This window comes from Canis lupus, chromosome 25 (assembly GCF_003254725.2).
Source record: "Canis lupus dingo isolate Sandy chromosome 25, ASM325472v2, whole genome shotgun sequence".
NCBI lineage: Eukaryota > Metazoa > Chordata > Mammalia > Carnivora > Canidae > Canis > Canis lupus.
The window spans coordinates 29,763,105-29,790,350 of record NC_064267.1 but is presented as its reverse complement, the minus strand read 5'-3'; the positions used below and the strand labels follow the sequence as shown (position 1 = coordinate 29,790,350).

Below are 27,246 nucleotides of genomic sequence, written 5' to 3'. Positions count from 1 at the left end.
CGGCAGAGACGCAGGCAGAGGGAGAAGCAGGGAGCCCGATGTGGGACTCGATCTTGGATCCCGGGATCATGCCCTGAGCCAAAGGCAGACGCTCAACCGCTGAGCCACTCAGGCATCCCAGAGCTTAGACATCTTTAACAAATGTGCTCAAAATCTCTTCCAACACACACACACACACACACACACACACACACACACTCTTCTACCTTCTCATTTGGGCATCCTCTCCTAAAGCATAGATGGTCTCATTGCACCTTCCCTCTATTTGCTTGCTAATGTTTTTTCTACAGGCACAACATAAACCTCATCATCTTTTTAAAAAAATCTTTAATTTTCTTTTTTGGGGGGTAAAGATTTGTTTATTTATTTAGGGAGAGAGAGTGAGAGCATGCAAGGGTATTTGGGGGAGGGGCAGAGGGAGAGGGAGAGAGAATCCCAAGCAGACTCCCTATTAAGCACAGAGCCTGAGGTGGGGCTGGATCTCACCACTCTGAGATTATGACCTGAGTGGAAATCAAGAGTTGGATGCTCAACCGACTGAGCCACCCAGGTGACCCCAAGTCTATAATTTTCTACACTTTTAATTAAGTCCTACATTTTTACAATTCTCTATTTTCTATTCTTACTGGTTAATAAAATCCTGCCTAAAGCCCGAGACTGAGTGCTTCTTAAATAACCAGTGCTTGTGAAAAGGAACTCGAGGGAGAGGGGGTGTTGACACAGGTATAACACAAGGCAGAAAATATTCACAAGAAAGAAGGCCCTTGGGTAAAGACTTAAACCATCTTGTTCCCCATCTTGTAACCAAAAAAGTATCTCCAGAGATTATTCGTAGAAGCATCTGAACTTCACAAGCTTAATGTTATTGCCTGTGAAATGGAATCATTAATCTCAAAGTCTTGCATACCAGTCAGTTGTAATGGAAGCAGCTGCCAACTTGGATTGGCTATTTCTTCCAGTGTATAAATGGTCTGGAATCCTTGGTTTATGCAAAAGAACTGCAAACCCTATTTGGCTCTCGGTTGGTTGTGCCCAAAGGAATATCTGCATTGTCAACTTTTTTTATGACATAAACTCCAACTTCTGTTCCAATCAGGGCCTCTCCTTCTGGCTTTCAAGAGCCTAATTTGAAGGAAAAAACAAAGAATATTAACATTTTTTAAATCTTTTCTACTGCTGTTACATTTGCATTCTCTTTGAGGCCATATGGATCTACTGATTGGCTAAAAGATTTGGTAGGAACGTTTTGGGAAGAGGGAGAAAAATAAATTACAACATTTCATCTTGTTACATCCGTACATCCAACCAGTCAACTTCACATGTGCCTGGGGTGCTGCTCAGGCATCCTGAAGGGTTTGTCAGGCTTCTCAAGATATGGAAATGCCTCTGTGTCACTCTGTTCCGGGGGGAGGACTTCAGAAATGCCAAGTAGCCTGTTTGTTCTCATGCAGCACTAATTTCCAGGAAATTCTTTTCAATTTGGGACAAAAGTGGACATATCATCACAAACTCTAGCCTCATGAAAACATTTAACTAATATATATTTTTAAAGTAATCTCTACACCCAATATGGGTTTCAAACTCACAACCCCAAGATCGATAGTCACATGCTTTATTGGCTGACCAGCAGGGTGCCCCCTTAACTAATATTTTTGATGCAACTACTGCATGCCAGCCACAGGGGTACATACTGGGGAGTCAGCATGGGCAAGGTCAACAACTTGTCCCCTTGAAGAGTTTACTGTCTGCTGGGGAAGGTAGACGATAAATGAGTCATTAAAGCACTTGCGAATGTTGATCAAGGCTTTGCAGGGCATATGCAGGCTGCTGTGACAGAGAATGATGGGCAGTTGTGTAGAAGGTTCTACTTTACAGGGTAGTTGGAGAAGCTTTATCTGAGGAGATGATTTTAAATTGAAGTTTCACGGAATAGAAGAAGCCACTCTCGTGTGGAACCAGGAAAAGAGTCTTCCAATCAGAAGGAAAGGCAAGCACAAAAGCAATTGGATTGTTTAGGGGGCTGAAAGCAAGAAAAGCTGACTGGTATATAGTGGGAGGTAGGTGACAGTTGGCCCAGGATGAGATTGGAGAGCTAGGCATCCTCTTAGTGCAGTGAGAAGCCACTGAAGAGTTTTCTTTTTTCTTTTTGTATATATATATATTTTTTGAGTTCAATTTGCCAACATATAGTATAACACCCAGTGCTCATCCCGTCAAGTGCCCCCTCCCCTTGCCACTGAAGAATTTTCACAGGAAAAGGGCATGGTCTGAATTTTACTTTAGGGGGATCACTTTGGCTAGAACACCTGTCCTGCTTTTTCAACAAATGATGCTAGAGCAAGCAATTGGACATCCATAGGCAAAAAAAGAAAAGAAAAATCTTTACCCAAACCTCATTTTATTAAAAAATTAACTAAAAATGTAGCATCATCATGGGGCATGTGGGTGGTTCAGTGGTTGAGTGTCTGCCTTTGGCTCAGGTCATGATCACAGGGTCCTGGGACTGAGTCCCACATCAGGCTCCTCACAGGAGCCCACTTCTCCTTCCTTCTGCCTATGTCTCTGCCTTTTCTCGCTCTGTGTCTCTTATGAATAAATAAATAAAATATTTTTTAAAATGTAGCATCATCCACCCCTACTTACATATCTAACTGAAATGCACATGAGTACACCAAAAGACATGTACAAAATTGTTTATAGCAGTATTATCTGTCACAGTCATACTGGAAAACCACCCAAATGTCCATCAATAGTAGAAAGGCTAAATAAATGGTGATATAGTTATATTGTGGAATACTATACAGCAATGTCACTATCTGCACTACCTAGGATTCACCTCACAATGTTGAGCAAAGAAGCTAAACACAAAAATATAATATGGAACAATTCCATTTATAAAGCCCAGAAACAAGCAAATGAAACCATAGTATTTAAGGGTATGTATTTAACTGGCAAATATATATATATATATATATACACAAATATATATATACATATATATTAAAACCACCAAGACAATGGCCAAAACAGTCAGGTTTGTTGTCATTTAGGAGGAAGGGAGCAGAAGTGATTGGGAGGAGGACAAGAAGGACTCCATAGTGCTGACATTCTAGCTCTCACCTGGGCTATGCTACATGAGGATTTGCTTTGATCAATCATTGAGCTCAAAATTTTGTTTTGAGTACATTTTTGTCATCTTTTATGATACAGGAACTTTGAAACAGAATAAAGGAAGGAAAAGAAAGTGCATGGCGGAAGGTGGGCCTGAGAAGGTGGACAGTGTGAATGGGCTCTGATTGTGCATTTGACTCTGCTGATGAGATGTAGCCATTGCAGTTTGGAAGGCAGAAGTGAGATGGATCCTCCTTCCTGCTCCTTCGCCTATACCCCCTGGCAAGCAGAATTGTGGCATTTGGAAGTTTCGGCAGCTGTGTTTAGTGTTTAGTCACTCACTCTCGTGGACATTAAAAGACATCTGAATGGCCATGGTGGTGTCTTCACTCCTGGATTACAGCTACAGCAGATATCCTTGAACCTGCCACTCCCAGTCTCAATCTCCTGCCTGGCAACAGGCACAGATATCAAATATTCCCAAAGGGCAAAGGGAGAGGGAACAATGCAAGCAGCAATATGGTTCACCATAGTATCCTAGAAATCTTCATAACTGTGTAATAAAGTTCATCATGGCAAACAACAGGAAAAACACGCATTCAAATATAAGACATAAAACCCTAAAACTTCTAGAAAAAAATGTAAAACGTAAAACCATAAAACTTCCAGAAATTAACTGGTGCTACTTGGGGGAAAAATTCTGAACCAAGGGCTAGGTGAAGAGTTGGTGGCCCTGACATTAAAAGCATGCTCTGTAAGGAGAAAAAAAAATGATAAATTGAGCCTCATCACAATGATGAGCAAAAAAACTTTTGCTCTGCAGAAGACCCTGTGAAGGGAGTGAAGAGACAAGCATGGCAAAAAGAAATATTTACGAACCATGTATCTGCAAAGGATTTGTATCTAGACTGTTAAATAAAACACTCTCAAAACTCAACAGTAGAGAAAACAAACAATTCAGACAGAAAATGGGCAAAAGACATTGTAATAGGCTGAATAATGGCCCCCAAAGACTGCAGGTTTTAATCTCTGGAATCTGTAAGCGTGAGCTCATTTGAAAATCAAATCTTTGCAGATGGGATTAAGTTAAAGGATGCTGAGATGGAGAGTTCATCCTGGATTATCCAGAGAGCCCTAAATGCAATCACATGTGTCCTTACATGAGGAAGCAGAGGCGATTTCACACACACACACACACACACACACACACACACACACAGGGGAAGGCAATGTGAAGATGGAGCACAGAGCAGAGATGTGAAGATGTGGCCCTGTGGCCACAGACCAAGGAACCTGGCGGAGGCAAAGCACAGATTAACCCTCCTCCCTCGCACTGTATTCCACAAGGATCCACAAGCCTGCCAAAGCCTCCTGCTGCCTCTGAGACAATGTTTCTGAGGATCGTGTTTGCCCTTTGCACTTAATCTCACAAAGAAACCACCTTTGCCTAATTTTTGGGCATCTGCCTCACAGAGCACCTATGAGAAGTGGGGAAATGGTAAGACATCGGGCAAATATAGCATCTTAATACAGTTTTAATTACGTTTGGCTTCATCATCTGCCCCCCTCCCCCGAGGACAGTAAAGGCCACGTTAGTTCAGATGGATTGTGATCAAGAGACGGAAACATTGGAGCCTAGAAAAGAGAAGATGGGAATGGGAATATCCGTGAACTCTAAGAGGAATGCCGCTTGCCTGGAGCAGCGTCCTGATGCTGGGGATCTGGGAGAGGGTGCAGCTGCAGCCTTGGAGTAGAGCAGGAGCTGGGAAGCCCTCCACGCAGCTGCCTGCCCTGGTCCTCCTGAATACCAGCCTTTACTCATCCTCAGTGGCTAAAGATTTCCACTTGCAGCTCTCTGATTTTTCCTACCGCCCAATAAGAAGGGAAAATTTGCTGGTTCTGGGAACATGGAGCTTGAAAAACAAGAAATGCTTTGGAAAATGTGCTGGGATCCGAATGGCCTGTAATTGATGAGTTCCTTCCTCCACTGTGGTCCAAAGAACTGAGAAGATGTGACAGAGAATTCTAACCTCCCTCAGGGAAGCCGCCTACTTAATGCCTAACAAAGATGAATATTCCAGCCTCTGTGATTGTGGGAGACTTCTGGGCTGGCCCTGACATCTGGCCACATTTTGGGCACCCTGACATTGTTTTTGCTCCACAGTGTTCCTTGCTTTCTAATTCAGCCAGAAAACATTTTCTTGATTCTCAGCTTCTTGGGATAAATCAATACAGTGAGTAACAGGAAAGAGTTTTTAGTAGTTTATATTTTAAGTACTCAATTCCCACCTGGAATGTATAGGGAACTTGGAATGGAAGTCCTGCTCACTTCATGCTACTGGAAATTATCCCACCTCTAAGGCAACAACATCTATTGAACAGATTGTGTGATGAGAAATAGACCAGATGATCTCAAGACATCTGAAAATCATAGGTTCAGGGCCTTTTCCCCAGGAAGATAGTTAAATGGAGAAGCTGGTCAGGCTGTACACATACGTACCATATATTAAAACCAATGAAGCAGAGCCATAAAAACAAGCTCAGAGCTTATTACCACCAAAATACCATTAACCAGAGATCGCTTTTCCAGTAACATGATACACCCAGTTTTTAAAAATAATTACTCCTCAGGAACTGTGAAGAGCTAAGCAGATATCAGAAGGGAAGGACCCCCTCCCCCACCAAATCCCCAATGCTGTGACCAGTCATGTACCTATTGACATTCCCAGCACAAATCAGCAATCCTGAATCAGAGAACAGTCCTAAGCTAGGTATATAGCTTCTTAAGAAGTGGCTGTTACAGTGAACAGGAGCTATTCATTTCTTTAAATATTTATTTAAATTGTAAGGGGGAACTAGGTAGACTTTGATGAAGCTCTTTCCTGAGTGTGGGAAGAGAGATTACACTTTGACAATCATTCATGCAGGGGCACTTACGTGGCTCAGTTGGTTAATTGCCTGACTCTTGATTTTGGTTCAGGTCATGATCTCAGGGTTGCCAGGTTGAGCTCTGTGTGGGGCTCTGTGCTCAGCAGGAAATCTCCTGGAGATTCTCTTTCCTTCTCCCTCTCCCTCTGCTCCTTCCCTGACCCTACTGCTTGCTGCAGCACAGGCTTTCTCTCTCTTTTAAGTAAATATATCTTAAAAAAAAAAAAAAAAAAAACAACGAATTGTTAATGAAATATCCAGAAGTGGGTGAACTCATTCATCCCCTGCCTCCTTCTCTTATTCATTTCATTTCTTCATTCACATGATCCTGAGCCAGGTGCTAGAGATTAAAAAGATGAAAACAAAAACCAAAAATACCCTGTCTTCAGGGAGCACACAGACGAATTAACAAATAGATATAATACAATGTGTTAAGCAAAAAAGTGGGAGTCTCTGTACTTGAGACCTCACCTCTGTACTTGAGGTGTGGGGAATGGAATATTTCACTGATGTGGGTCTTGCAGGATGAAAAGTTTGCGTGACTATCCTACTGGTGGGTAGAAGAGGCTGGCAGGGCTCTCCCAGGAGAGGACAGAGTTTATGGAGGCATGAGAAAGAATGTATAGTCTTAGAGCAATAAATAGCAGGGAAAGTGACTGGGAAAATAGGTAGAGCATGCGCTTTTCTGATGGTAGGAATTTGGATTTTGTTTTTGTTGGTAGTGGGAAACCACAGAAGGATTTAAAGCAGGAGAATTGTAGGAACAGAATCGCCTATTAGATGGAGAGATCTCCTTGGTGTGCGCTGGTTGGGCAGACGACGAGATATTGCTTCAGAAGTCCAGGGGAGAAATCAAGAGGGTTAAACTGGCCACTGAATGTGGGGGGGGGAGGGCTGGGTGGACAAAATTAATCTGAGCAGTATTTGCAGGGCAGAATCAATTTGCAAGACTTGGCTTGCAGAAGGTCCTGCCAAAGCAAAAGGTTAGTCCCTCAGAAAGAGTATTGGAACATGGTTAAAAGAGGGAAAGGGCCAAAAGGGCTTTCCCAGATATTGCTCCCCTGTGGTAGGAAGACAGAAAGCTGAAAGGAGAGGAAGCTAAGAAAGGCGTCCACCAAACTGAACTGACATCACATTGAGTTCCCCTTGTGACTTAGGTCTAAAAATCCATTGGTATATAGTTAGACATTCCAGGCGGGATTAAGACTGAAAGCATGCCTTTTTGCATCTTCTGTTACGTTTCTTTCTTTGTATTTCTCCCTTTCTCTTTTCAAAAAAAAAAAAAAAAAAGACTAATTTGAAAAATGCATTTATTTTCATTCATGTTGAATCAAAATTCACATACAATGAAACACATAGATTTTATATGCACAATTAATAAGCTTGACTTATCTCACACACAAAATGCAAATGTATACCTCTGGATAACAAATACTGCAATCAAAATAACATATATTTCCATCACCCAAAAAGTTCCCTCAGCCCCTTTCCTGATAATCCCCACCACCCGTAGGTAACCATTGTTCTAATTTTTATCATCAGATTAGTTTTACTTGTCTTTGAGTTTCACATAAAGGAGTTATACAGTATTTACTGGTATTTTGTTTCAACGGATATATAACAATTTGTTTCTGTAATTTTCTCTTGATGGATATTAGAGCTGGTTTCAATTTGGAGCTATTATGAATATAACTGCTATAAACATTCTTGTACAAGCCTTTTTGTGGATATATGTTTCATTAGTCTTGGATAAATATTGAAAGTGGAATTTCTAGTTCATGGAGTAGATATGTATATTTAACTGTGTGAGGACTTGCCAACTCATTTTTTCAAAATTGTGCCATTTTATACTTCCACTAACAATGTATGATTTTATTTCTAGTGCAAAGTAGTACCGTGTTATGGTTTTAATTTCTATTTCCCTGATGACTAATGATGTTGAGCATCCTTTCACATGTCTATTGATCATTCACATTCTTTTCTAAAGTGTCTGTTAAAGTATTCAGCCTATTTTTTTTAAATTGGTTGGTTGTCTTTTATTATTGAGTTGTAGGAGTTGTTTATGTACTCTGAATACAAATCCTCCATTGGATATATGTAATTCAAATACTTTCTCCTAGTCTTTGACTTGCCTTTTGATTTTCTTGACATCTTTCGAGGAACAGATTTATAAATTTTTGATGAAATCCAATTTAACATTTTTTCATGGTTAGTGCTTTTTATGTTCTTTATAATAAGACTTTGCCTAACCCAAAGTTGCAGAGATATTCTAAGTTTTCCTTTAGAGGCTTTATAGTTTTAGCTTTTAATTTAAGTTTATGATCATCTCAATTTTTGTGTATGGCATGAGGTAGGGCTCAAGATTCATTTCTGGCACATACATATATATCCAGTTCTTCCAGCACTGTTTACTGAAAAGACTTTCCTCCATTGGATTATCTTGGTGACTTCATTGAAAATCAATTAGCAGTATATATGTGGGTATATTTTCTGAACTTTCTAATATGTTTTGTTGATCTATTTGTTGTCCTTATGTCAAAATCATACTGTGTTGATTATTATAATATTATGGCAAGTCTTTAAGATCAGGTACTGGAAGTCTTCCACTTGTGTTTGTTCTTTTCAATGTTGTTTTGACTATTCTATGTTCTTTTCCATATAAATTTTGGAAATATCAATTTAAACAAAAAAAAAAACCTCTTGGAATGAGATTACATTGGATCCATAGATCAATCTGACATCTTAGTAATATTGTATCTTCACAATCATGTGAAGATTTACTTCACAAAGTAAAGTATTTCACATTTATTTAGGTCTTCCTAGCAATTCATTATAGTTTTTTTGTGTGTAAAGGTTCTGCATATCTTTTGTTAAACATGTTCTTAAGTATTTTATGTTTTTTTGATGCTATTATAAATGATCTTGTTTTCCACTTTAGTTTCCATTTTTTGTTGCTAGTATAAACTATACAATTGATTTTTGTATGTCAAGTTTATATCCTGCCATTTATTTTATTTTTAGTTCTATTGGTTTTTTTTGAGATTCCTTAATATACACAAATCATATACATGTATTTCTGAATTTAATTTACTGATATTTCATTAAGGATTTTTCTACCAATATTCATGAAGAATATTGGCCTGCAATTTTCTGTTCTAGTAACATCTCTACTGGGTTTTGGTATTCAGGTTACGCTGATCTTGTAAAATATTGTGAAAGTATTCTCCCCTTATCTATTTTCTGAAAGAATTTAAGATTAGTATTACTTCTGCCTGATTTACAAATTATAAATTTAACTCTTAACAGATATGAACTATTCAGATTTTCTATTTCTTTTCGATATCTTAGTATTATTGATTTCTAATTTAATTCTATTTAGTTAGAGAACAAACTTCATAAGATTTTTTTTAATTTATTGGGACTTATTTTTATGACCTAAAACTTGGTCTGAGTTAGAGAAATTTCCATATTTAGAAACAGTATATTCTGCATTTTGGAGTGTTTTACCCTATGAATGTCAATTAAATCAAGTTGACTGATGTATTTGTTCTAAATGTAGAACAACATATATTCTATTTATATAGTGGCTTCTATATCCTTAATGATTTTCTGTCTACTTATTCTATCAATTATTTAGAGAAGGGTGCTAAAATCTTGAATTATGATTGTAGATTTGTCTTTTTTTTTTCTTACTTAGTTCTATTAGCTTTTGCTTTATGTTTATTAAAACCTAAGTAGTTGCATGTTTTTTAGACAGGCACAGAATATGAGTGGCTCAGTTGGTTAGGCATCTGACTTGATTTTGGCTCAGGTCATGATCTCAGAGTTGTGAGATCAAGCCCCATCGAGCTCTGTGTTCAGTGGGGAGTCTGCTTGAGATTCTTTCTCCCTCTCCCTTTACCTCTCTCTCTCCCCCCACCAATAAATAAATAAATATTTAAGAGGGAAGAAAAAAAAGAGGCACAGAATGTATGGTTCTGTCTCTGTTACGTTAGTAGTTATTGATGCTCGGTCCCTAGATCCATTAACTTCTTGGAAGTTAAAGGTGATATTTTAATTCTATCAGTTCTTTTTCATTCAGTAGTTTCTTCTCAGCTATTATTTTTTTTATGTAGTTATACCATTTGCATAAGTGCTTCATTATTTCCATTTATTTATCAATTTTCAAAGTAATGAATTGGTTGAAATCATCCTTCTAAGGTGACCACTTAAGGTTTTTCTAAAAATATTATTATAATTTATAATTATATATTATAATTATATTATTATAGATTTAAACAGATCTGATGGCTTTTTAATCCACTGCAACTGTTGTCCTGACTGACACTCATACTGTAACATCTTTGGCTTTATGGGAGCCTCTTCAACTTGGCCTCTGAATCTTGTTTACATGACTTTAATAGTTTTTGGTTACTTCATCTTTAACTGATGTAACAAGATATTTCAGATTCATCTTGCACGTTTCTCACCCAAGACTTGGTGTTGGCCATTGCTCCAAAAAGCCCCCATGTTTTTCTTTTTATTATTCTTTTATTTTTTAAAAGATTATTTATTTATTTATTCATGAGAGACACAGAGAGAGAAAGAGGCAGAGACACAGGCATTGGGGGGAGCGGGCTCAATGCAGGAAGCCGGTTGTGGGACTCGATCCTGAGACCCCAGGATCACATCCCGAGCCAAAGGCAGACACTCAATCGCTGAGCCACCCAGGCATCTCGTGATTTTCTTTTTAAAGTGGAAAATGAGAGGCACCTGGGTGGCTCAGTTGGTTAAGCATCTGTCTTCCACTTAGGTCATGATCTCGGAGTCCTGGAATCGAGCCCTACATCGGGCTCCCTGCTCAGTGGAGGGGGCGTCTACTTCTCTCTCACCCTCTGCCCCTCCCCCTTGCTCTTGTTTTCTCTCTCACACACATAAATAAATTAAATCTTAAAAAACAAATAAAGTGGGAGATGATATTTCAATTCCACAATCTGGGTGCTAGGGATGATCTTTTGATGTGGTTCTTGTTTCTAGGTCTGTTTCTTTTTCTTTTCTCTCTCTTTTTAAAAAGATTTTATTTTTAAATAATCTCTACACCCAACATGGGGCTCAAACATACAACCCCAAGATCAAGAGTTGCATACTCTACTGACTGAGCCAGCCAGGCACCACCTAGGTCTAACTATTTCTTCAACAGACATTTAAACAGTCCTCTAGTTTTAGCTACACTTTTATCCCCGCTTCCAAAAGTGGCTACTACCACTGACTCCTAAGTTTTCCGGGAATTCTGTAGCCTTCTCTACTTCATTCAGCCTTACATTCAGCCTTTTCATGTCTGTTAAGTCATTCACCACTCATCCATCAGCTTTCCAGTTTCAAAAATGTTGTTGCTTTTGTCTCCCAACTTGTTAACCCACTCTTATAGATTTATGCCTAAAAAAGACAAAATAGCTTTATTCTTATCTCTTTCTCTTTCTTAAAAGATTTTATTTATTTATTCATGAGAGACAGAGAGAGAGAGAGAGAGAGAGAGAGAGAGAGAGGCAGAGACATAGAAGGAGAAGCAGGCCCCATGCAGGGAGCCCGATGTAGGACTTAATTCCAGGACTCTAGGATCACACCCTGGACTGAAGGCAGACGCTTAACTGCTGAGCCCCCTAGACGTCCCACTTTATTCTTATCTCACAATTGGGGGAGAGAGTAAAAGAAGGTACATATGTCCAACCTACCATTTTTAGTTCTGAAAGTCTCTCCTTCACCTTCATGCTCCTGGTCCAAGCATAGGCTGCACTACTCCTTGGTAAATATTTATAAATAAAAACTACCCTCTCACAAGCCTTTCTTGTGACAGGATAGGTCAGTCCAAGACATGGGACAAGTTGTTCCTAGACATTTTTCACTTCAGTCCCTGACTTTGTCTTGCATATTCCTGGCCAATCACTTCATCATTTAGGTTTTAGATCCTAAACTGTGTTGCCCCAAGGACTCCTAGTTTAAGCACATGTCTGGTTGATCTGGACTTTCTGATTCAGTCAGGGTCCTTTCTTGTTTATTAACCTTGCTAGTGACTGTCTGACCACCAAATCTTGACCCACAGCTCTGATTCTCAAGTAAGTTGCAACAGAAAGCCTGACGGCAGAGCTCTGCTATGACTGCCTGATTATACTGACTTTTAAGGCAGTTAGGCCTTCTCAAACAGAAAAAAACTTTAGGAAAGGACCATTCTGATCTGTCTATGAAGTATGGAATATCATCAGCCTAGATCTCCTTTTGGCTTGATGGAATCTGAGCTTTACTCTCCACCCTACAGTCCAGGGAAGAGACTTTTTTGCCAGAATTATTTATTTCAAAATATTGTATATTCTGAGAAAGGGCAGAGAAAGACACTTACATTGTTTGTTTTGGAAGATATTTTGCTTTGCCCCAGGTTATTTCTCATCTTCCAAATAATTTGTGGGATGAGTGGATTACCTGATTTCTCTTGTGAAAGGGAAAAAGGAAGAGAAAAATAACTCATAATTCTCCGGAGAAGCAACATGGAATTAAAAATGGAAAAAGAGGCACCAGTTATACATTCCATTTACCTCCAGCAAACACTGTGTAGGGGATGCCTTGACCACAGAATCCACAATGCCAGAAATGAATGCCGACTTCTTTTTTCAAATGTGACATATTTTCCACAGAATTTGATTCTGATCTTTGCTATGACTGCCTGTGGCCACTCAGTTACTGGAAACCTACAATGCCAGTCCTTTGCTAAGTGGCTTTGGCAAGGCCTTTCCTAGCATTTAATCTCAGTAAGAAGGCTCCAGAGACTTTATTAGCTGTATAAAGAATTATAGAGATATTAGCCTAAGTTGGATGAGGCCCAGAGCAGCTGTACTGCTCTTTAAGTACAGGAAAATTTCTCAGAGATATATTATGCTAAGAGAAAAGTATCCTGGGATTTAACCATAAATTATGTAAATAATGAACATAAGTATTCCTGAATTTTACAAAATCGCTATATTCCTGAAAATTGTTGTGTTAAATCTAATGTTTCATACTCAATCCTGATTCCCATTTAATACCTTATAATTTCAAAAATTTTTAATCTCTATTTATGGTTGAATGTCACTCTTATACTGTCATCTTTCAATCCCTCTATTCTCTAAGTTTCTTTGACAAGTACTTGAATATAAAAAATGTAAATATAGTATGATGGCCATGTATTTAGAAAAGAGTTGTTAAATATTTTGGTAAAGTGAATATTCAGTCAGTATTTTTTTTAAGATTTTATTTATTTCTTTGAGAGAGAGGGAGTGAGAGAGCATGAGTGAGGGGGGAGGGTCAGAGGGAGAGGGATAAGTAGACTCCCCACTGAGCAGAGAGCCCTACATGACACTTGATCCCAGGACTCTGGGATCTGGACCCAAGCTGGAGGTAGAGGCTTCACTGGCTGAACCACCGAGGCACACAGTATTTTGGTTTTTATATATTGATTGGAGTTAAGTCTTGGCTTCATCCAAAATGTACAAATGGGAGAGGGGTAACTTGTGGAAACAAAGTTTGCCATTTTTATTTGTTTAGCTTACAGATTTTGATGGTGCCAAAATGCCAATTTTCCAATCTGTCTATAACAAATTTCCTACATGTGTACCATAAAAGGAGTAAAATTAGGGAAATAAATGATATTTTAGAAGGCTAAATGCATTCAATTTATAAGATTTTGCTTCATAATCCTGAGATTATTACCTTCTTTCTTTATTGATGCTTAAATGCCCTCTTAGATCTAAAATTGTGGCAGTTTGTATAGATGGTTTTTCAAAGATGTCCTTATATGACAAATATTAAAAATAGGCAATATATATAACAGTCTCCCAATTTGGAGGGAAAAGTAGCTGGTCAGTAAAATTCCATAGTGTGGAATCTGCTGGCTTGCTTAACCTTCTGAAATGTATTTTCCTGTAATTAATATGTACTGGCATGAGGTGGTGATAATGCTTTGACCATGCATACTTTATCAAATGAGATAAATATCCTCTTCCTTTTAAAATCCTATATAAATTGCATTTCCTGTTGAAATAGGTATAGTCTATATATTTTCCATTAATCATTAACTATCATCATTCTCATCTTACTCTATTTCTCAATTTACTCCAATGCTTGATTAGCCTATATCCGTGCTTTTCAAAATAAATTTTCAAAATTTTGTACAGCACTAGTTCCTTGTATAATAGTTTTCCATGCTACATAATAAATTACCTCAATCCTAGCAGCTTTAAACAACAAACCTTTAGATTTCAACTTATGGAATGACAGCATGAAGAGTTACACAGTCTCCAGCAAAACAAGCATAACTAGTGAAAATTATTCTTCAAATCTAATATTTAAAGCCTCAGGAAATTGTCCTTAAGAGTATAACAAATAAAGAAATATTTATTCAAGAAAATCTAGTAAAACTTGGTAGAACAGTGAGAGCATTTGAGCAATGACTCATTGCTTCCCTCCTAAGCCCCAGCCCAATGTGACAGAAACTCCATTCCAGGCAGGTAAAACCAAGAACACAGGGCTCCCTCTTCTCCTAGTTTTCACTTAAGGGATATATGGATCTCCCTGGGAGGGGCAGACCATCAGAATTTTTCCAGCACCCCAGCTACATATTGGCAAGGATACAGAGAATCAGAGCTCTTGGTAGAAATGTAAAATGGCACAGCTGTCTTAGAAAACAGTTTGACAGTTCCTCAACAGTTTAATCACAGAGTTACCATATGACACAGTAGTTCTACTCATGCATATGTTCCCAAGAGAAATAAAAACATACATCCACACAAAAACCTGGGCATGAATGTTCACAGCAGTACTATTTATAACAGCTAAAAGGTAGAAACAACCCAAATATCCATCAACTGAAGAATAGATAACCAAATGTAGTATATCTATACAATGGAAAATTATTCATTAATTTAAAAAAGTTAGGTATTCATCCATGCCATAACATGAATAAACCTTGAAATGTTATGCTAAATAAAGGAAGCTAGTTGCAAGAGACCACATATTATATGATTCCATTTATATGAAATGAAAAGAATGGGCAAATTTGTAGAGACAGGAAGTAGATTAATGGTTTCCCTAGGGCTGGGGGAATGGGAGAATGACAACTGACTCTTAAAAGATATGAAGTTTCTTTTGGGAGTGGTCAACATATTATAAAATTGATTGTGGTGATGGTTTCATAGTGCTTGAATACAAACTATTGAATTATATACTTTGAATGGGTGAATTGTAGGATATGTGGCTTGTATACCAATAAAGTTGTTATCTTTACCTACAAAAACCTACACTTATTATTTCATATTTTCTATGGATCAGGAGTCTAGGCATGGCTTAACTAGATACTCTGTTTAGGATCTCACAAAGCTGCAGTGAAGATGTTGGGCAGGGCTGGGATCTTATCTGAGGTTGAGATCCTCATCTAAGTTCACTTGTTGGCAGTATTGAGTTCCTTGTAATTGTAGGACTGAAGTCCTCAGCTTCTATAGGCTACCCTGTCATTCCCTGCACATGGCCCTCTCTGTAACATAACAGTTTGCTTCTTCAAGGCCACTTATTAGCTTTTGTGATTTTGAACAATTGATCTAACCTGTATATCCTTCATTCTTTGTTTGAAAATGGTAATAATAATAATATCTTATTATTACGGTGGTGCACTACCTTCAAATAAAAAGCCAGTGCATGTGTGCCTGGCTTTTTCATATCCAGTCATTTAGTCTTAGCTAATACAATTAATAATATTATATATTATACTATTAATAGGATATTAATAAATGTTGCATAAAGAGTTCTACTTTTAAAAAAAGTTTGAAGAGTCCAACTTCTATAATGATCTACAAAAACCTACTCCTCCATAAAGCCATGAAAATTGAGAAAAATTGCCAAAATCAACTTTTTCATAACTCTGAATATTGAAGATTTGCAACAGGCTGAAGAGCTTTTATTAAAAAAACAAAGACAGCTGAATCTTAGTAAAAAGAGTGAACTGTGTAGCACTTTAACTTACCCTATCCCATTCCCTTCTCCTCAGCTCTATGGTAGCCCTGAAAACCAACAACCTCACAATAATGGTATCCATGAATCAGCAGGCTAGCAACCACTAAAGGGGAAAATATGTTTAAGTTCCCCTGAAAGTCCCATTCCCAGAGCATTGTCACTATTTGACCTGACTGGAAGTTCCCTGGAAACACTCATTTGCAGGGCTTCTCTTTATTTGATCTGACTCAGAGTTTGCTCAGTGTGATCAGCCTTTTCCCTAGGGCATTTGTTGAAAACAATTAGTGGCAATTGCTTAACATCACAGCTGGTTTTGGCAGCACTAAGAGTTGGGGCAAACAAGCAGCTGACCAAAAATTGTAAAAAGAAAAGCTGGGAGATGAAATTTTCATAGGGGCTTTGAAAAGCTCTGACACATTCCTGGGAATCTAGAAAGCCACATATATTTGTAGGACTGTGAACATGTTCAGGAAACTCCCATGAAGGTTGTAATCTCTCACCTCTGCTTGACCCTGAAGCTTCATGCAAGCAGGGAGTGAAGGCCAAGGCAGTGTTGCAAACTGCTTGCTAGATCACTGAAGGCATTTCCCGAATGAACTCATTGGTTCAAGGTATTTAAGGAAATCACTATCCTTCATTAGCTGACCACTAAGATAATCTACTTTGGTGGCTACACACTGACTGCAGACTTTACAGATATCACTTAGGAAAGTCACTAAACAAACCAATACAACAAACAGCAACAACAAAGAACCCTGTGGAATGTAAGGAGGGGGGATCTTGTGAAAGAGTTTCAATTTAAAATAAAACTAACAAATATAAAGTGGAGAATCTCACTCATGTGCCCTCAGAAAGACAAAAGTTAAGGATTAAGATATTGATTTACTGTAAATGCCTGATTTACAGAAAACTGATAGTGTTGGAATTTTTTTGGATAATGAGACGGCAATCAGAAGTTATCTTAAATTGGGGTGCCTGGGTGGCTCAGTCAATTAAATATCTGCCTTCAGCTCAGGTCATGATCTTATAGTCCTGGGATTGAGCCCTGAGTCAGGTTCCCTCCTCAATAGAGTCTGCTTCTCCCTCTTACCCTGCCCCTCCCCCCTGCTCATGCTCTCTCTCTCTCTCAAATAAAGAAATAAAGTCTTAGAAAAAAAAAAAAAAAAGGTTGTCTTATATCATATATCAACCTTGGGAAGTTCCAAAGGCATGAGTGGTAGATGACCCAGGTCAGATTAATCTCCCAAAACGGGCTGAACTGAGTTTTGTGTTTGGACTGATTCTGGCTGCTTGGGAAATTTTCAAGGATGGTCTTCATTTGTTTTTGATTTTTAGCTGACTGTAAGTGGAATGTTCCTTTATATTCCCTGTCTATAAATACAACCTATCTCAAAGCCTTAGTAGACTCAGTTATAGCTTGCTACAATTCACCTGTTATGAATTGCAATTCCTCTGCAGTCCCTGTATAAACTAATCTTTTTGAGTTTGCCTCAGTTTACCTCCTTATTTAGGCCAACATCGATTTCCAGGGTTATCACAATATATTACTTACATGTCCCATTTTCAACAACAAAAAATTGTGAGGAATAGCAAAGAAATAGGAAAATGTAGTTCATACACAGGGAAAAAAATAGCAGGCAACAGTAACCCTGAGGAATACCAGATGTTGGAATTACTGGACAAAGACTTTAAATCAGCTATTATAAATATTTTTAAAGAACTAAAGACAACTGTTTAAAGAACTAAAGGAGAATATGATAAAATGCCCAACAAATAATGGACATTAATAAAAAAGATAGAAGTTATAAAAAGAATGAAAACAGGAAGCGAACAAATGTGTTCTTTAAGAAATACTAAAAGAAGTGAGTCCTTCAGGCTGAAATGAAAAGCCACCAGAGAGTAATTTGAATAAAGAACATTGGTAAATACAACTGCATAGGTAAATATAACATAGCTTTTGTTCATAAGCCTCTCTTTCTTTTATCTGATTTAAAACAATTGTATAAAGCAATGTAGTTGGCCCTTGAATAGTGTGGGGGCTAGGGGTGCAGTTGAAAATTCACGTGTAACTTTTGACTCCTCCAAAACTTCACTACTAATAAGCCTACTGTTGACTAGAAGCCTTGCTGATAATGTGTTAACATATATTTTGTATATGTATTGTACACTGTGTTCTTACAATAAAGTAAGCTAGAGGAAAGAAAATGTTATTGAGATAATCATAAGGAAGGGGTGCCAAGGTAGCTCAGTAGGTTAAATGTCTGACTCCTAATTTTGGCTCAGGTCATGAAATCAAGATTCTGGGATCAAGCCTGTGTTGGGCCCTGCACTAAGTAGGGGGTCTGCTTGAGGATTCTCTTTCTCTCTCCCTCTGCCCCTCCGCCTGCTTGCACTCTCTCTCAAATAAATAAATAAATCTTTATAAAAAATCATAAGGAGGAGAAAATGTATTTACAGTACTGTATCAAATTTATAGAAAAAAATCTACATATAAGTGGACCCATGCAGTTCAAACTCATGTTGTTCAAGGGTCAACTATAATTATAAATTTTTAGTGATGAGCACACAATGTATAAAAATATAATCTGTATGGTGACAATAACAATACTAAGGAAAGTGGAGGAAATGGACTGGGGCTGTAGAGGAGCAAAGTTTTTGTGTAATACTGAAATTAAGTTGGTATTAATTCAAACTAGATTGTTATAAATTGAGATGTTACTTATAATTTCCAGAGCAACCACTAATCAACTTTTAAAATATAAACATTTTTAAAGGGAATTAACAAAAAAGGGAATTAAAATAGTATATTAGAAAATATTAAAGAAAAAGGCAGCAATAGAAGAATAGAGAAACAAAAGATATAAGATACAGAAAGCAAATATAGCAAAATGGCAGGCATAAATATTGTCTTATTAGCTATTACATTACATGTAAAAGGATTAAAACAGTCCAACCAAAGGCAGAGACTGGCAAAACAGGCCCTTTTTTTTTTTTTAAGTTTGGGGAGTAATGGGCAAAATAAAATGAAATAGATTTCTTTACTTTTCAGAACCTTAAACAAGCTGAAGGATATGCTGGTTTACATCATTCTAATGAGTAATAAATCCTATCTTGAAGTCAAATTTCTATGCACTTTTCGTCAATTTTGTGTCAGAAGTGGTTTGTACATAGTATTGCAGATTTTGTTGTCAAAATTTCCTTAGTTTCTCTAATATAGTTGTTTGGTCTGACTTTTTCTCTTGCAGCTCCTTCATTTTAGCTATTAAAAAAATATCTCCTTGAGTGGAACACATTATCACTTTTTAGTTCTCCTGGATTTCTTTCATGTGGCATAAATTGGAAGGCAAAGAGTCAGTTAACAGTGTAATACTCCTGTTGATGAAAATAACCTGGAGACAATTCTTTTCAATTCTTTTCACGTCTCCACTATGAAAAGGTATTTTCAATGTCAGCTATCAAGGTGTTACTTGCACATGAAAACATTTATCTACAGTTCACTGAGACAGGGTATTAGACTAGAAGCCGCAAATGTTTTATTCTAATTTTGTTACTTACCAACTGTCTCAGTTCATTCAGACTGCTATAACACAGACTGGGTACCTTATAAATAACAAAACGTTATTTCTCACAGTTCTGGAGGCTGGATGTTCAAGACCAGGGTGCCAGCCTTCTTCAGGGGTGCAGACTTCTCATTGTATACTCACATAGTGGAAGGGTCTGGGGATCTCTGAGGAGTCTGTTTTATAAGAATACTTATCCCATTTGTGAGGTCTCCACCCTCATAGCCTAGTCACTTCCCAAAGGCCCTACCTTCTAATGCCATCACATTGGACTTTATGATTTCAACATGTGAATTTGGGCAGGGCAGTGGAGCACACAAAAAAATTCAGACCATAGCACTAATTATGTAACTTTAGGGAATTTACCTAAACTTGCTGTGCCTCAGCTTCTTTACATAATGGAGATCATAACTGCCTTAAGAACCTCACAGGGCAATTATGAAAGCAAAATTAAATAATACATAAAGCTGCCTTAAATTAGGTTATACTATGCAAATATAAGGGTTTATTTTTATTGATGATGATAATCATGATGATTAATCACTGATTGACTACAAATGATTGGTAGTTTAAGAAAGCCTGGTTATTCAAGTGATTTATCCTTTTTTTAAAAAAAAAATATGGGGGGACCTGGGTTGCTCCGTGGTTGAGCATCTATCTGCCTGCAGCTCAGGTCATGATCTTGGGGGCCTGGGATTGAGTCCCACATTGGGCTCTGAGCATGGAGCCTGCTTCTCCTCTGTGTCTCTGTCTCTCTGTGCCTCTCATGAATGAATAAATAAAATCTTTTTAAAAATGAAATTAAATTTTAAAAATTATTTATTTGAGAGAGAGAGAGCATGAGCTTGGGAGTAAGGGAGAGGCAGAGGGAGAGGGAGAAGCAGCCTCCTTCTGTTCCCTAATGCAGGGCTCAATCCCAGGACTCTGAGATTATGACCTGAAGGCAGACGCTTAACCGACTGAGCCACTCAGGTGCCCCAAGTGAGTTATCCTCGATTAAACAGGTTTATTTATTCATTTATTTAGAGAGAGAGCTGTTAGCATGCCAACCGAACAATGGTGTGATGTTCACTGCCTTAGAGAGAACTGAATGGCAGAGGGCCATTGTGTGATGGTGGTCATGCATAGTTGTAGATCCTAGATTCAGTTTTGGACATACTATATCATAATTTTTAAAAACTGACATACAGTAAAGTTCAGGGATTTTTTGGGGGTAGGCAAAGAATATACTTTTCTATGAATCTTGGCAAATGCATTGATTCACATAACCACTATTATCAGGATACGTACCAATTTCATCTCCAAAAATTCTCACATGCTGACTTTTGTAGTCAACTCTTTCTTACTCCCACAACCTGGCAATCTGATATAGTCTTGGGCCTTTTAATTTTACCTTTTCAAGAATATCAGATAATTGGAATCATACAGTATATAATCTTTTGGGTCTGACTTCTTTCAGTTAGCATAACTAGTATTTGAGATCCATCTGTGGTGTTGTGTTTATCAATATTTCAATTTTAAAAATTCCTTTTTTAAAATATAAGATCTATACTCAGCATGGAACCCAATGCAAGGCTTGAACTCACGACCTGTGATCACGATCTGAGATCAAGAGTTGGATGTTTAACCATATGAGTCACCTAGGTGCCCCTAAAAAAAAAATCATGAGTAGTATTGCACTATATGGGTACACCACAATTTGTTTAGTCACTCACCCATTGAAGGACATTTGGGTTTCCAGTTTAGGGCATTTATGAATAATACTGCAAGAAAGATTCATGTACATCACCAATGTGAACATAGGTTTTCATTTTTCTAGAATAAATGTCCAGAATTGGGGTCGTTGCCTTGTGTATGTTTAACTATAAAAATACTGCTAAGCTAGGGATGCCTGGGTGGCTCATGGCTGAGCGTCTGCCTTTGGCTCAAGCTGTGACCCCAGGGTCCTGGGATCGAGTCCCACATCAGGCTCCCTGCATGGAGCCTGTTTCTCCTCCCTCTGCCTGTGTCTCTACCTCTCTCTCTGTGTGTCTTTCTTTCATGAATAAATAAATAAAATATTTATTTTTAATATTTTATTTATTTATTCATGAGATACACAGAGAGAGGGAGAGAGAGGCAGAGACACAGTCAGAGGGAGAAGCAGGCTCCACGCAGGGAGCCTGACATGGGACTTGATCCCGGATCTCCAGGATCACGCCCTGGGCTGAAGGCAGATGCTGAACTGCTGAGCCACCCAGGGATCCCCAAGAAGATAAAATATTTAAACAAAAACTGCTAAGCTATTTTCTAAAATGGCTGCACCATTTTGTATCCCAACTAGTGAAGTATGAGAGTTCTAGCTACACCACATCTTCATCACTACTTGGTAATGTCATTTTTTGCTTTATAAAAATGTGGCCATTCTAATGGATGTGCCTTGGGGTGGTTTTTATGGCACTGAATGTGCGTTTATGCATTTATACCTATGTGTATATCTTCTTTGCTGAAGTGTCTGTTCAAATCTTTTGCCTAATTTTTAATCAGGTTGTTTTCTTATTGATGAATAGGCCAACTTTGTGATATATGGGTGATAATAATGTAAGCCATTGGAAATATAAGCTTGAGGTTCAGGGGAGATGTCTGGTCTGAAGATACTCATTATGGAGTCAGGGGCATATAGATACCTGAAAGTCCAAGGAGTGCTTATAGAACTGAGTCTTGAGGAATTCCAGCACTTAGTGGCCAGGGGGAAAAGGTGAGCCTACAAAGGAGAGTGAAGATAAGCTGTCACAGAAGTTGAGGGAAACCTGAAATGTAAGTGTGGTGTGAAGGAAGCCAGGTGAGCATGATACAAAAGGAAGATGGTAAACAACAGAGCTGAGTGCTGGTGAGTGATCATGCATTATAAACACGGCAAAAGGCCCATTTGGTTCACCAACTCTACTCACAACCTTTCTGACACCAAATGTGTGAGTTTTTCACACCACCCATTTCTTCAATTCTTTGTAGACACCAACTGGATGTCCTGCAATTTAATTCAATTCTGCTAACTATTGGGAGTTAACACAGACACCACAGGTGAGGGGCTCAGTCCTAGAAGACTGCCCCACAAAATGCCAATCATAAGTCTGGATCTCCTATATTTCTAGCCAACTGGCTACATATCTGGGCTTCCCATGAGTCTCTCCTTTGGACTGATCATTTTCTAGAATGGCTAACAGGACTCAAGGAAACACTTCATTTATGATCACCAGTTTATTCTAAAGCATAAAACTCAGGAGCAGCCTGAGTGGAAGAGATGCATGGATTAAGATATAGTGAAGAGGCATGGAGCCTCCATGGTCTTGCCAGGCATGATGACCTTCCAGGACCTCCAACCCAGAAGCTCTCCCAATCCCATGTTTAGGATTTTTATGCAAGTTCCATTATTAGGCATGATTGATTAAATCATTGGCCATTAATGGTCGATTCAGTCCCCACCTCCTCTGCCCCTCTCCAGAGATCAGAGTGGGGTTAAAAGTTCCAACCCTCACATCAAATGGTTAGTTCCTCTGGTAACCAGTCCTCATTTTCTAAGAGTCACCTCATTAGCGTATACAAGTATAGTTGAAAGGGACTTATTATGAGTATCTAAAGACTCCTCTTCTTGTCCTTATCACTCAGGAAATCACAAGCACTTTGGGAGCTCTGTCCCAGGAACCAGAGACCAACACCAAGTTTGCATATTTCATAGTATCATACCAACTTGGAAGTCACTGATAAGCTTCAGACTATTTCAGTGTCCCTAAAGGGATAAATGATGAGAAAGGGAGTAGGAAGTGAGGAAATGGAGTTAGCATTTTTTAAAAAAAATTTTAATTTTTTAATTTTAATTTAAAAAAATTTTTTAAATAATTTTTTTTTAATTTGAGTATAGTGGTACACAATAGTACATTAGTTTCAGGTGTATACCATAGCAATTCAACTTCTCTATACATTATGCTATGCTCACCACAAGTGTAGCTACCATCTGCCACTATGTATCACTATTATATCATTGAAGCAGGTCATCTTTTGAGATTTGGTTTTGAAGAGGAGCGAGAGGACAGCAACTGGAAGTAGATCAAGGAAATTGTGTTCTTATACTTTGCCAAAATTTTAGAATTTCTAAATTAAGACTTGATTCTTTTCATTCATTTACTAAACACATATGAGTTCCTGCTATGTGCCAAACATGATGCCACTGATGCAGGCAGGCAAGTCTGAGGATCCATAGGGGGTCCCACAGGATGGGTCAAGAGGGTCCTCAGCTATGCTCGGGATAGAAATCAAACACGAGTCAGCAAGAAGTGAAAGCAGAGCTTATTGAAGATATATAGAGAGCAGATACATAGAGAGCATCTGGGAGATGCAGAAAGGAAAAAGAGAGTGAGTCTCATCTTTGTTTGGGGCCTGGGGTTTTTACTGATGATGATTGTGCTCCAGTGCATGTGTCATCTCAGTCATCCAGAAACTGGTCAGAACAAGGTGAAATGCTCAAATGTCCATCCCAACCCCACCGCCTCCCAAGTCACTTATGCCCAGGAGCCGGGGATCTTGGGTCAAGGTGGAAAAAGTATGTGAAGACCTCACCCAGTCACTCCTTAGATGATATCTATTGGGCTGGAAGACTCCAAAGAAGTCATTAACTCCTTGATCTCTACAAGGAGGACATACATTATCGATATGATAAGCTATGTGTAGGGCAGGGGTGCAGATCCCAGCAAGAACAGAAGCAGGAAAAGGAGCAAAAGACCAGTTTTTTCATGGGACCCCTTCAGTTTCTCTGTCTCATTATTTGCTGAAGAAACAGCTACATATGATCAAGATCCCAGATGACAGGCAACTAGCTGTGTAGATAGCTCCTGAGAAGAACAGACAGTTCCGTGTACAACATTAAGGTACAAGTATATTCTTACCAGCAACATTTTTCTTGTGTAGATACTGTGAATTGTCTCTTGCAGGTTTTGAGGTCATAAAATATTGGGGCTGGAAGGGAACTGAGAGATCATATAATACAACCCCTTCACCTCACAAATGTAGACATTCGAGTCCCAGAGTGGCTAAAGAGCTTCTTGCCCAAGGACACATGTCTAATATGTGGCAGATTCATGGAAATTTCCATTACCCTTGCCAGATGGTACACACAAGTGTCAATTTCTGCATTTCCGAATTCAGATAGCTTAACCATTACTTTAAATGATAATGTTAATGAACTCCATGAGTCAGTGCTTATGTCCCATATTTTGCCAATTAATTGTGGTCTGGGGGTAAACCATTCCAAGGTCCTGGATTATAAAGTGCAGTGTCAGTTGCTTTTTCAAGGTAATTCATTCCAAAACTTGGACCAATTACACCTAATACAGTTGAGACTTAGCTGAATTTGTTTCTAAATGTCCTTGAATTAAAAATCAATAGTCCTGTTTATTTCCTCAATTGCAAGGCTAGAGGGAGCAATTGTGACATCGGTTGGGGCATCCACAAAACCTGGAGAAGAGAATACTCTGGCTAATGTTAAGGGTCAGGCTTGAGGCAACCCTGCTGGACCTGGTGGATGATATGCTACAGTGACTATTTTGGGAGTTGGCCTTTCTTTGTTGTTGTGGTCAGATGACAGCAGGAAGAACCTATGGTGATTTCTGACCTTGACTCCCCTTCAGCAATCTGGACTGGGCTCTTACCATCTGGGAAGCATCAATTTCATTTGGAACCAGGAGCATCTTTTACCTCATCTAGAACTGGTTACTACCCCAGCCAGCAGCACGTCAAAGAGAAATGGGGAAAAAGCATCCGTTGCGCAAAACAGCCATTTTCATGTCTAAGTGGTGTAGCTCTGGGCAAGTGATATCGTCATTAAATATTAGAGCTGGAAAGCCTTTCTCAGCTCACAGAATTTGCTGGTACAGACAAGAGAGCCAGGTTTAGAGAACTGAAACATCTTACATTATTCACATTTGTGGTGCTGCCCACCTTGTCTCTCTGTTCTCAGCTTCCTCACCTGTAAAATAAGGAGGTTGAACAAGATGACCTCTAATACCCTTTCATCCCCTGACATTCAATACTCTGAAAGTTCCTTGGAGCCTTGCTACTTGACATGTGGTTGTGGCCAATCAGCATCGTGGCGTTACCAGGGAGACAGACCTGCAGAATCTTGGGTCCTGCCCCAGATCAACTGAATGAGCATCCAGGTTTGAACAAAACACCCAGGAGATTCATGTACACAATATGGTGGGCTTTAGAAATCTAGTTGATTTTGGCCCTAGACGTGTCTTTCCCTAAAGCTTCCAGTTCTCATTCTCTCATTAGTCTGAAGATGTCACCAGAGAGCCAGCAGTGGTCTTACTGGAGAGGAGGGAAATACACAGGGCATTTTTCTCCATTTACTTGCTATCTACTCTACCCTCTGGCCCATCAGATTCCCTTAAGCTCTTTGGCCTGTTACCCAGTAAGCTACAGAGAAATGGACTACAAAGTGTATTCTGAAGCTGTCCACACTACAGATTCCTCAGTGTCTGCTTTTCCAGGAAAGAACTAGGCCCCTAGGGTAGGCTCCCATGGAGTGATTAAAAAGCTCAAAATCCTATGTTTGCTTAACAATTCTGGTAAATATGTGATTGCTATCATCACTCTAACAATGTAATACAAGGAAATATGGCTTGTTTTGGTACCAGAATTTATTTAATAGGGGATTTGTATTGTATCACATTATCAATCAATTCTTATAATTTTAAAATAGAATGTCTCCAGTAAACCAAAGGCCAAAGTCTTTCAAGTTATTGCATAAATGTCATGATTTGTATAGCCCTTTAGATTTTGTAAAAGACTTGCAATTTAACACATATTTCTTAATCGTCGTAACATAAGGTGTGTAAGAATATCCCGGCTTATAGATGATGATTCTGAGGCTGAGTTCCTAAGTTGAGGAACTAAGACTTGGATCCAGGTCTTCTAATTCCATATTCCATAATCTTTCTATTTTACCAAATGGTCCCCCACATTATAATCAAATTTCTGCCCAATGAATGATGTCAAACTATAGTTACACACCATTGAGATGTGTTTTTTTTTTTTTTTGGGGGGGGGGGGGTGGAATTTTAACATTTCTGCCTACTAATCTTTTTTCCAGCAATGCAATTCACCAGTAATAACAGATTAGAGTAGTGGAATTTCTAGAGAAGATCCCATTATGTCTGTTGCTGGGAAGCTGCTACTGGGCAACATGGACTTCAGAAATAATAATATTCTAAAATACTGTGGGATGGGGATGTTTCCCCAGAAAGTAAACTCCACACCAGCTTCACCTCCCAACCATCTGCCTACCCAGCCCCCAACATACAAGTTCTCTTTCTTCTTTCTTTAGTGCAGAAAGGAGATTTTTCTTCCTCCCTATTTCCCATTCTTTCTTCAGATAGTAAGCCTCCCATATTTGTCAGGCCCTCTAGCAGGTGCTTATGACATAGTGGAGAACTAGTCCCTGCCCTCGTGGAGTTGACTGTCTACTGAGGGAATTAGACACTGAACAAACAGGAACAGTGATGTGAAAGGGGGAGAGCAGGGAAGCATAGTAGATGTTTATAAAGGAGCATACTCTAGTGTGGGGCTCAGGGAAGGCTCCTCCAGAAGTAGTATATTGGCT

General features: G+C 38.7%; 1 long non-coding RNA gene across 1 annotated transcript; it reads right to left on the bottom strand.

The window, feature by feature from the left end:
- Positions 1-245: 245 nt before the first annotated feature.
- On the bottom strand, positions 246-25,826 carry LOC118355847 (uncharacterized). The gene is made up of 3 exons (XR_004819087.2): positions 25,609-25,826; positions 22,277-22,353; positions 246-1,122 (listed from the first exon to the last, which is right to left on the bottom strand). It is a non-coding gene; the product is annotated as an uncharacterized LOC118355847 (long non-coding RNA).
- Between the last annotated feature and the right edge of the window lie 1,420 nt (positions 25,827-27,246).